Source organism: Juglans microcarpa x Juglans regia, chromosome 8D, assembly GCF_004785595.1.
Source record: "Juglans microcarpa x Juglans regia isolate MS1-56 chromosome 8D, Jm3101_v1.0, whole genome shotgun sequence".
NCBI lineage: Eukaryota > Viridiplantae > Streptophyta > Magnoliopsida > Fagales > Juglandaceae > Juglans > Juglans microcarpa x Juglans regia.
Window position 1 is genome coordinate 21,205,311 of NC_054608.1, and position 9,869 is coordinate 21,215,179.

The 9,869-nt window shown below is 38.0% G+C and overlaps 1 long non-coding RNA gene across 1 annotated transcript; it reads right to left on the reverse strand.

Annotated features, from left to right (window-relative positions):
- Nucleotides 1–1,153: 1,153 nt before the first annotated feature.
- LOC121243604 lies at nt 1,154–3,876 on the reverse strand. Its single transcript, XR_005936194.1, has 3 exons — nt 3,683–3,876; nt 3,490–3,572; nt 1,154–1,170 (listed from the first exon to the last, which is right to left on the reverse strand). It is a non-coding gene; the product is annotated as an uncharacterized LOC121243604 (long non-coding RNA).
- Between the last annotated feature and the right edge of the window lie 5,993 nt (nt 3,877–9,869).

The following is a 9,869-nucleotide window of genomic DNA, read 5'->3' on the forward strand; positions in this document are numbered from 1 at the left end:
CAATTGTGTGGGAATAATACCATCCAAGTTATTATTGGATATTTCCAAACTCTCAATTTGATTAAGTTTAGAGAATGAGGTGGGGATTTATCTAGTTAGATTGTTGAGCGACAGGTTCAGCGTATGGATGCTACTCAAGTCTCTAAGCTCAGGTGGAATTTCTCCTTCTAATTTGTTGCATGAGAGGTCAATCCAAGACATGTAGATGAGAATGTCACCTTAGTAGGAGAGAATATAATTTTCTGTTGAGAACTCCACTTCTTGTAGTACTTCCACGCTTGGTAACATATAATATGGATCATCAAAAACATACATGTTGTCTTTGTTCGTTATCATTGTAGATTGCAAGAATGGCGACATGTTGAAACTAATAGAAGAGATAACACTAAGTTCTGATATTTTAGATTTAGTGTAGGTTGGCTAAAATGTAATGTTACTCAAGCAATGAGGTATTTGACTAGAAAAACTATTATTGGAAAGACCCAACAAACTTAGGTTTTCTAAAAGACATATTTGAAATGGAATTTTTCCCTGTAAATAATTGGCTTTCAAGAGAAGAATGTTCAAACTTGAAAGGTTGTCGATCCAATCTGGAATGTTGCCAGTAATGTAGTTATCTCTAAGATTTAGAGTGACTAAAGTAGAGCAACCCTTGAATGCACTTGTAAGGGACCGATTAGCCTATTTTTATTGAAATGAACATGTATGATCTCAGACTAGTTGGAGAAAGAGGGTATAGAACCAGATAGATTGTTATGGGAGAGGTAAAAAAATGAAGGGGATCTCAAGTTACATAACTCAACTGGAATGGGACCTTCAAGCTGGTTTTTTGCGATAGCAATATGTCACAACCCCGCCCCGGGAAGGGCGGGGTCGCGCCGTACGTGCCTGTCCATTCCTTCCTATTTTCTTTCTTTTTCCTTTTCTTTTTCTCATAACATGCGGTCTGGATGAACGTGACACACATGTACTTTAAATTTTTAATTTAATAAAGGGAACACCTAATAAACATGCTACTCAACATTCACTCATAAGAGACTCACAGAGTCCATACGTTCAAAAAAACATAACCCATCATCCATAAACATAATTGTTCTGGTTAGGGAAGGTCCTAAGCGTCTGCCTCTCCCTCTGCAGTAGTGCCTTGCTCCCCAGCCTTTTCATCATTACCTGGACGTTTAAAACATTTAAAATAAAAGTGAGTCGAATACTCAGTAAGTAGTACAATATACAGTGAACATACTAGGCATCTATTCTTTTCTTTTGAAAACATGCATACATAACCATTTTGCTAATTCTTGACAATGCTTTCATGCATAACAGTTTAAGGGATAAGCCATACTTTCATGCATAAACATTTAAGAAATAACTATGCTTTCATGTATAAACATTTGAAGAAATAACCATACTTTCATGTTTCACTTTCTTTGGCCGATACACACTATTACGCCCCTTTCTTCCTTTAGACCTGGATCCCTCCCATGGCCACAGGCAGGGAATCCCTTTTTAGTCAGGGGGCAGCATTGGGTGCACTTCGAGTACTACTTACCCGACATTGGAATCTGCCCATTCCTTTGGTACCCTTTTCATTCATATGGCCTTTACATATTTTCATGCAATAAGACATTCATTCATTCAATCCTTTCTTTCATTCATTCATGTCAGTCCTTTCAGTCCATTTAATTTAACAATTCATTCATGGAAAGCGTCATTTAAAAGCATGAACTTAACATCATCTTTTCATTTAACAGTGCATTCATGAAGAAATATCATTTTTAAAGCATGAGCTTAAACATAATTTTTCATGGCATCCATAAAACGTCATTTCATAGGGACAATTTAACATCAGTTCATGGGATATCTTAAAATGTTTTCTTTGTATCATTTAAAGTATCAGTTCATAATGACATTTTAAAATACTTTCTTCATGTCATTGAAAACATCAGTTCATAGGGGAATTTTAAAACTCGTTTAAAGTATCACTTGAAGCATAAGGCATGAGACATTCATTACCTTTCCTTTGCAATCAAAACATTTTCATCATCTTTCTTATCTCGATGCACATGCATTTTCATGAGAAATATACATTTTCATGCTATACTACATATAGGAATAATCAATAAGTTTATTGAGAGAGCATGTATAGAAATCTCATGACTTAGAATCTACGTGCATGCATTACCTTATACACATACACACAATTATACTTGATAGGGTGCTTAACAGGAGCTATCAAGGAAGGGCTTGTACATACTATATTCATTTACACTTTTCTTTAGAAGAACGTTTGCAGTAAGAGAGAGAGACATTCTTTCATAAAGAAAACTTGGTGTAAGAAGCATGGTCATAGTTACTTACCTCTATGCTCCTCGATACTTCCATCATCAATATAGCTCCTATTCCAATAAATACCATAAGCGTGTTAATACTTATACAATAATCTTTACACCTCCATTTAAAAGGGAAAGCCACGATATTACAATCTAACGTCCCTTCTATGCTTAACATTAACCCAAATGACTACTCCTCACCTCAACTTACAAAAAAAATAACTGAAATATTAAGACATGTTAACTGTCCATGGAAAGGTTATTTAAAAAGCTTACATGAAAAGTAGTTAAGAATTCATAGGTTTTAAGAAAGGTTTCTTTGGTTCAAGTTCACATTGAGTTGTGGATATTAAGAGATAAAATCTGGAAATTCTCAACAATTTACTTTAAAATAGATTTAGGCATCTCAAGTAGGCTAAACAAGCTTAGGAAACATGCCCTTTAAATCAACTTGTAGTCCCTAATCAAGAAAAGGTTAGCTTATCAACATTTTGGACTCTCGGGTTAGGTAGAATTTAACCAATGAAGGACAACATAAGTGGGCTACTTTTACATCAAGACATGGCATGACATGGGCTTAGGGGTACTTGGACAGCTTTGCATATCATAATACATCAAGCATAATTAATCTCTTATATCTAAAATAAGCTATAACCTATTCACATAAGCAATATATTAAATAGTTTAGATAAAACCTCCCATTAAAAATTAAAATAGTATAAAGTATAGCAAAGTTGCCTATTAAGAAACTTTAAAACCTTTAAACACTTAAGTTTATGATTTACTCACTTAAAACCTTTTAAAAGCAATATATAAAATTACAAAAGCCAAGCAAAACCTCTAAACCGAACCTCTAGCATCCTAAAAAATAGATTACCAATCAAATCTCAACACAAGGCACATAATACCAACATATATAATTGAAAATCACTTTAATCATCACTTATGATTAAATCAAGTTTAATAACAACATATTATTTTCAAAATATAGGATAATACATAGTAAAAAAACTATAATACCATTTGGTTTGGGCCAAAAACAGGGCATACATATTTATTTGCAACATAGGAAATTAACTACATCAAAAGACAAGCTAAAACAACTTAGTTGGCTTCCAAAATCAAATTAAAAATAAATAAGTCAAATTAGAATTTTTACCTTAAGTTCTTAGCTCCTTTCAGAACACAAGTGGAAGACCAAATAGAGGTATAGCCATGTGGATGAAGAGCAACACGATATCACTGTTTTAAACCCCAAAACTGAAACATAAAAAATCATCAAAAGAAACCCACTTGATCAACCATGGCTAACTTCTAAATATACAAAGGAGAAGGATTAAGGGTACTCTTACCTTGCTATGGAGTCATAAGCTTGAAGATGATGAGAAGAGTTTGGTTTCTTGAAGAACAAAAGAGAGGAGAAGAATAGAGGATAGGCTTTAGCTTGCTTGGAAAGGGAGTGAAGATTTATTTCTTTTCTCTTGGGTGAGGGTCGATGGTTATGGGAGGGGAAAATGCCTTAGGAAAATTTTTATTTTTCTCTTCTCTCTTTTTGACTTGCCTTAGACGATGGGTGCTAGGAAAAGAAGTTTAGTGGCTTGTATGGGAAGCTTACGGGTGAAAGGAACTCAATGGCTTGCTTTAGAAGCCTATGGATGCAAAAGCTTATTGGCTTGTCCTAGAATCCTACGAGTGGAAGGAATAAAGGGTTTAATTGTTTTAAGATTTGTTTTGTCTTTTTCTTGTTCTCCTTTTGTGTTGCTTTGGACAATGGATGGGAGGAAAAGTGAAGTCAATGGCTTCCTGAGGAAGGTTATGGGTCAAAGGGCTTGATGGCTTACTTTAAATGCCTAATACGGGTGAAAAGGGATTTACTCTCTTTGGTCAAAGCTTATCACATAAGCTTGGAAGATGGATAGTGGAGATCTATCTACCTCAAGGATGCTTTTCACCTACCAATTCAATAGTAGGGAATACTTGGACCGTTTCTTAATTAAATAAAATTAAAGGGCTTAAGAGAAAATATTTCAAAGTCTTAAAAATAATACCCTTGATTTATTTTAATAAATCATATTTTAAAAATAAAACATACTCATCTTAAAATAAAATAATTGGAAGTAATAAAAATATCTTTATCTCAAAATATTTAACTTACTTTTCCTTCATATCATCCTTATGCTCCCACGTCGCCTCTTATTCTGTGCGATGGTTCCACAACACTTTGGCGGTCAGGATTGTTTTGCTACGGTGCACTTGAACTCTTCGATCCAGAATCTGAACCAGTGCTTCTTCATAGGAGAAGTCCTCGTGTACTTGAAGGGCGCGTACTCGATCACATGGAAGGGATCATGCACATACTTGCGAAGCATTGAGATGTGAAATACATTGTGCATGGTTGAGAATTGTTGAGGGAGTGCAAATCTGTAAGCTGCTGCTCCTATTCCTTCCAAGATCTCAAATGGGCCAATAACTCTGGGAGTTAGCTTGACTTTGTTTCTAAACCTCATCAACCCTTTCATGGGAGTTACCCTTAGAAATACTCTATCCCCAGATTCTTTTGCACACTCCTCCAGAACATTGACGTGAACCATGAATCCCTATCCAACACGATCCTGGATGGAATCCCATGTAGTCTGACTATCTCCCGGAAGTATAGTTCTGCCAATTTGCTCATTGAATAGGTCATCTGAAAAGGACAAAGTGAGCTGCCTTGGACAACTTATTGATGATTACCCATGCCGAGTCTTGTCCACCCGGGGCTTTAGGAGATCCTATCACGAAGTCCATACTTATCTTGTCCCATGGCCAAACTGGGATTGGCACTGGTTGTTGTGTTCCTAAAGGCCTTTGATGCTCGGCCTTAACCATCATGCATGTCAGGCATTGAGCTACAGAATTGGTGTTGTCTTAGGTCTCGATACATCTTGCTGCTACCCGGATGCACTGTGTATAAAGACCTGTACACCTCCCTCGGTAGTAGATCCCGTAATTCATTCTCTGCTGGTACACAAAGTGTCCCTTTGAATCGCAGGGACCCATCTTCAAAAATAATCTGGTCCAATACTATCGGACTAAGAACAAGGGTACTTAAACTTGCCTTTACATCCCTCACCATCTCCACTCCTAGCTTCTCCATGTCCAGGAGAATAAGTTTACGATGGGTGTACATGCTCACAAGGGTACCCGAAGAAAACTTCCTGCTGAGGGCATTTGTTACAACATTAGCCTTGCCGGGAAGGTAGTTGATGGTACAGTCAAAATTCTTTATCAACTCCAACCACCTGCGCTGTCTCACATTTAATTCCTTCTAGGTGAAGAAATATTTAAGACTCTTGCGATCCGTGTAGATCTCACAACACTCCCCGTACAAGTAATGTTGCCAAATCTTCAAGGCGAAAACAACTGCTGCTAGTTCTAGGTCGTGGATCAGGTAATTGCGCACATAATCCTTGAGTTGGCGTGAGGCGTACGCCACAACTCTCCCACAGTGCATCAGGACACATCCCAACCCTTGGTGTGACACCTCGCTGAATAATATGAAACCACCTGTACCCGAATGTATAGTCAGAACAGGCGCCATCACAAGCTTCTCTTTCAACTCCCGGAAGCTTTTCTCACACTCCTCAGTCCATATAAATTTCTCCCCTTGCCTGGTGAGCTTTATCATGGAGACTGCAATGCGGGAAAACCCTTCGACAAATCTCCGGTAATACCCCGCAAGACCCAAAAAGCTCCTGATCTCTTGGACCGTCTTAGGTCTAGGCCATTCTACAATTGCCTCGACCCTCAAAGGATCCACATAAATCCCATCTTTCAACACTATGTGGCCAAGGAAAGAAATCTTATGTAGCCAAAACTCACACTTAGTCAGTTTCGCATACAATTTCTTCTCTTTTAAAATTTGTAGGGCCGCTTCCAGGTGCCGTGCATGCTCCTTCGGGCTCTTAGAATAAAACAGGGCATCGTCAATAAATATTATAACGAACTGGTCGACATACTCCTAGAATATACGGTTCATTAAATCCATAAAAGTTGTTGGAGCATTAGTCAATCCGAAGGACATTACTAGAAATTCGTAATGTCCATACCTTATCTTGAAGGCAGTCTTAGGAGCATCTTCCGCCTTGATCTTCAACTGGCGGTATCCCAAACAGAGATCAATCTTCGAGAATACCTGTGCTCCTTGAAGTTGATCGAATAGATCATCGATCTGAGGTAACGGATACCGATCCTTAACGGTCACCCCGTTCAGTTCTCTATAATCGATGCAAAGGCGCAACGATTCGTCTTTCTTCCTAACAGAGGACTGGTGCTCCCCATGGTGACACTCTAGGGTGAATAAAGCCCTTCTCCAATAATTCCTACAACTGATCCTTAAGCTCCTTGAGCTGTACAAGTGCCATTCGATAGGGTGTTTTGGAGATTGGCGTCGCTCCCAGTATAAGATCTATTAGGAACTCAATCTCTCTATCCAGAGGTAAACCAGGTAACTCATCTGGAAAGACATTGGGGAACTCTCTCACTACGTCGATGTCTAGAAGCTAAGGCTCATTTGGTTGAGACATAACCAAATTAGCAAGGAATCCCACGCAACCTTTCTTCAGCATCTCGGTTGCCTTTAGCACGGAAACCATCTTGGCTTAAGGCGCTTACCCACTGCACAGAAGTGGAACTCTGTCTCACCCGGTGGTCTAAAGACCACTCTCTTCTCGAAGCACTCCATGTAGGCTCGGTGCTTAAACAACCAGTCCATGCCCAAAATGGCATTGAACCCCTCCATGTCGAATAGGATTAATTCGGCAAGCAGGTGCCGACCTTGTATCTCTATCGTGCATCCCTTCAATACGGAACTACAATTTACGGAGTCTCCTAGTGGAGTAGAAACGGACATTACACACTCCGAGGACTCGAGGGTCCTCTCGCTTAAATGCGCAAGCTTACGTGATATAAAAGAGTGTGCAACAACCGAATCGCCTAACATTAATGCACGATGGGGAAATAGAGGGGAGAACGGGTCAGTGAAAGCTTCTTTAAATAACGCCTACGAAATGGGAGTTGCCTCGTTCAACTCTTGCGGAATAAGCCCATGAGTAGACTTCCAACACCCGTTTGCCACGTCAAATAAGTTGTAAGCAGCGAATTCCATCTTCTCTTGTTTAGGACACGAGACTACGCAGAAGATCTTCTCTAGGCGCTCGATCCAGTTGTCAGCATCTACTTCGCTACAATTGCCATCAAACAATGGAGGGTGCTGTCTACCGAATAGTTCGAAAGTTGTTGAATGTTGGGTTTGCTTGCGTCTCGGATTGTCTGCCAATAACTATCTCTATTAGGCATACGATTGCATTGGTGAGGCCCCTCGTATCTCTGGGAACCACCTGCTGATTCTCTACACTATGGGAATGGGGTCGCCCCCAACATTTGTCTTTCTTACTATTGCCTATCGGTGCCATACTAAAACACGTATAACAGTAACAATAGCAATGAACTCATATGAAACAGATACGCATGACTTGCAATCACTCTAACATAATTCATGATACTAAATAAGAAAATACATTTTAAACTTGCTGCAGAGCTTGGCATACTTTAGAGAGAGGACTTCAACTTAGTTCATCCCTAAAGTCTATAGGACCTTATAACCTTTGCTCTGATACCAAGATTTGTCACAACCCCGCCCCGGGAAGGGCAAGGTCGCTCCGTACGTGCCGGTCCTTTCCTTCCTATTTTCTTTCTTTTTCTTTTTCTTTTTCTCATAACATGCGGTCGACATGAACGTGACACACGTGTACTCTAAATTTTTAATTTAATAAAGGGAACACCTAATAAACATGCTACTCAACATTCACTCATAAGAGACTCTCAGAGTCCATACGTTCATAAAAACATAACCCATCATCCATAAACATAACTGTTCTTGTTAGGGAAGTTCCTAAGCTTTTGCCTCTCCCTCTACAGTAGTGCCTTGCTCCCCAGCCTTTTCATCATTACTTGGACGTTTAAAATATTTAAAATAAAAGTGAGTCAAATACTCAATAAGTAGTACACCATGCAGTGAACATACTAGGCATCTGTTATTTTCTTTTGAAAACATGCATACATAAACATTTTGCTAATTCTTGACAATGCTTTCATGCATAACAGTTTAAGGGATAAGCCATACTTTCATGCATAAACATTTAAGAAATAACTATGCTTTCTTGTATAAACATTTGAAGAAATAACCATACATTCATGTTTCACTTTCTTTGGTCGATACACACTATTACACCCCGTGTGTTGGGGTTAACGGTCTTCCTTTGGACCTGGATTCTACCCGTAGCCACAGGTTGGGAATCTCTTTTCATTCATATGGCCGTTACGTATTTTCATACAATAAGACATTCATTCATTCAATCCTTTTTTTCATTCATTCATGTCAGTCCTTTCAGTCCATTTCATTTAACAGTTCATTCATGGAAAACGTCATTTAAAAGCATGAACTTAACCTCATCTTTTCATTTAACAGTGCATTCATGAAGAAACATCATTTTTAAAGCATGAGTTTAAACATCATTTTTCATGGGATCCATAAAGCGTCAGTTCATAAGGACAATTTAACATCACTTCATAGGGACATCTTAAAACGTTTTCCTCCCATCATTTAAAGCATCAGTTCATAGGGACATTTTAAAACACTTTCTTCGCATCATTGAAAGCATCAGTTCATAGGGGTATTTTAAAACTTGTTTAAAGTATCACTTGAAGCATAAGGCATGAGAAATTCATTACCTTTCCTTTGCAATCAAAACATTTTCATCATCTTTCTTACTTCGATGCACATGCATTTTCATGAAAAAGATACATTTTCATGCTATACTATATATAGGAATAATCAATAAGTTTATTGAGAGAGTTGTATGGAATCTCATGACTTAGAACCTACGTGCATGCATTACCTTATACACATACACACAATTATACTTGATAGGTTGCTTAACAGGGGCTATCAAGGAAGGGCTTGTACATACTATATTCATTTACTCTTTTCTTTATAAGAACATTTGCAGTAAGAGAGAGAGAGACATTCTTTCATAAAAAGAACTTGGTGTAAGAAGCATGGTCATAGTTACTTACCTCTATGCTCCTCGATATTTCCATCATCAATATAAGTCCTATTCCAATAAATACCATAAGCGTGTTAATACTCATACAATATTCTTTAGCCCTCCATTTAAAAGAGAATGTCACGATATTACAATCTAACAACCCTTCTATGCTTAACATTAAACCAATTGAATACTCCTCACCTCGACTTACAAAAGAAATAACTTAAATATTAAGACATGCTAGCTGTCCATGGAAAGGCTATTTAAAAAGCTTACATGAAAAGTAGTTAAGAATTCATTGGCTTCAAGCAAAGTTTCCTTGGTTTAAGTTTACTTTGAGTTGTGGACATTAGGAGATAAAATCTTGAAATTCTCAACAATTGGCTTTAAAATAGATTTAGGCATCTCAAGTAGGCTAAACAAGCTTAGGAAACATGCCCTTTAAATCAAC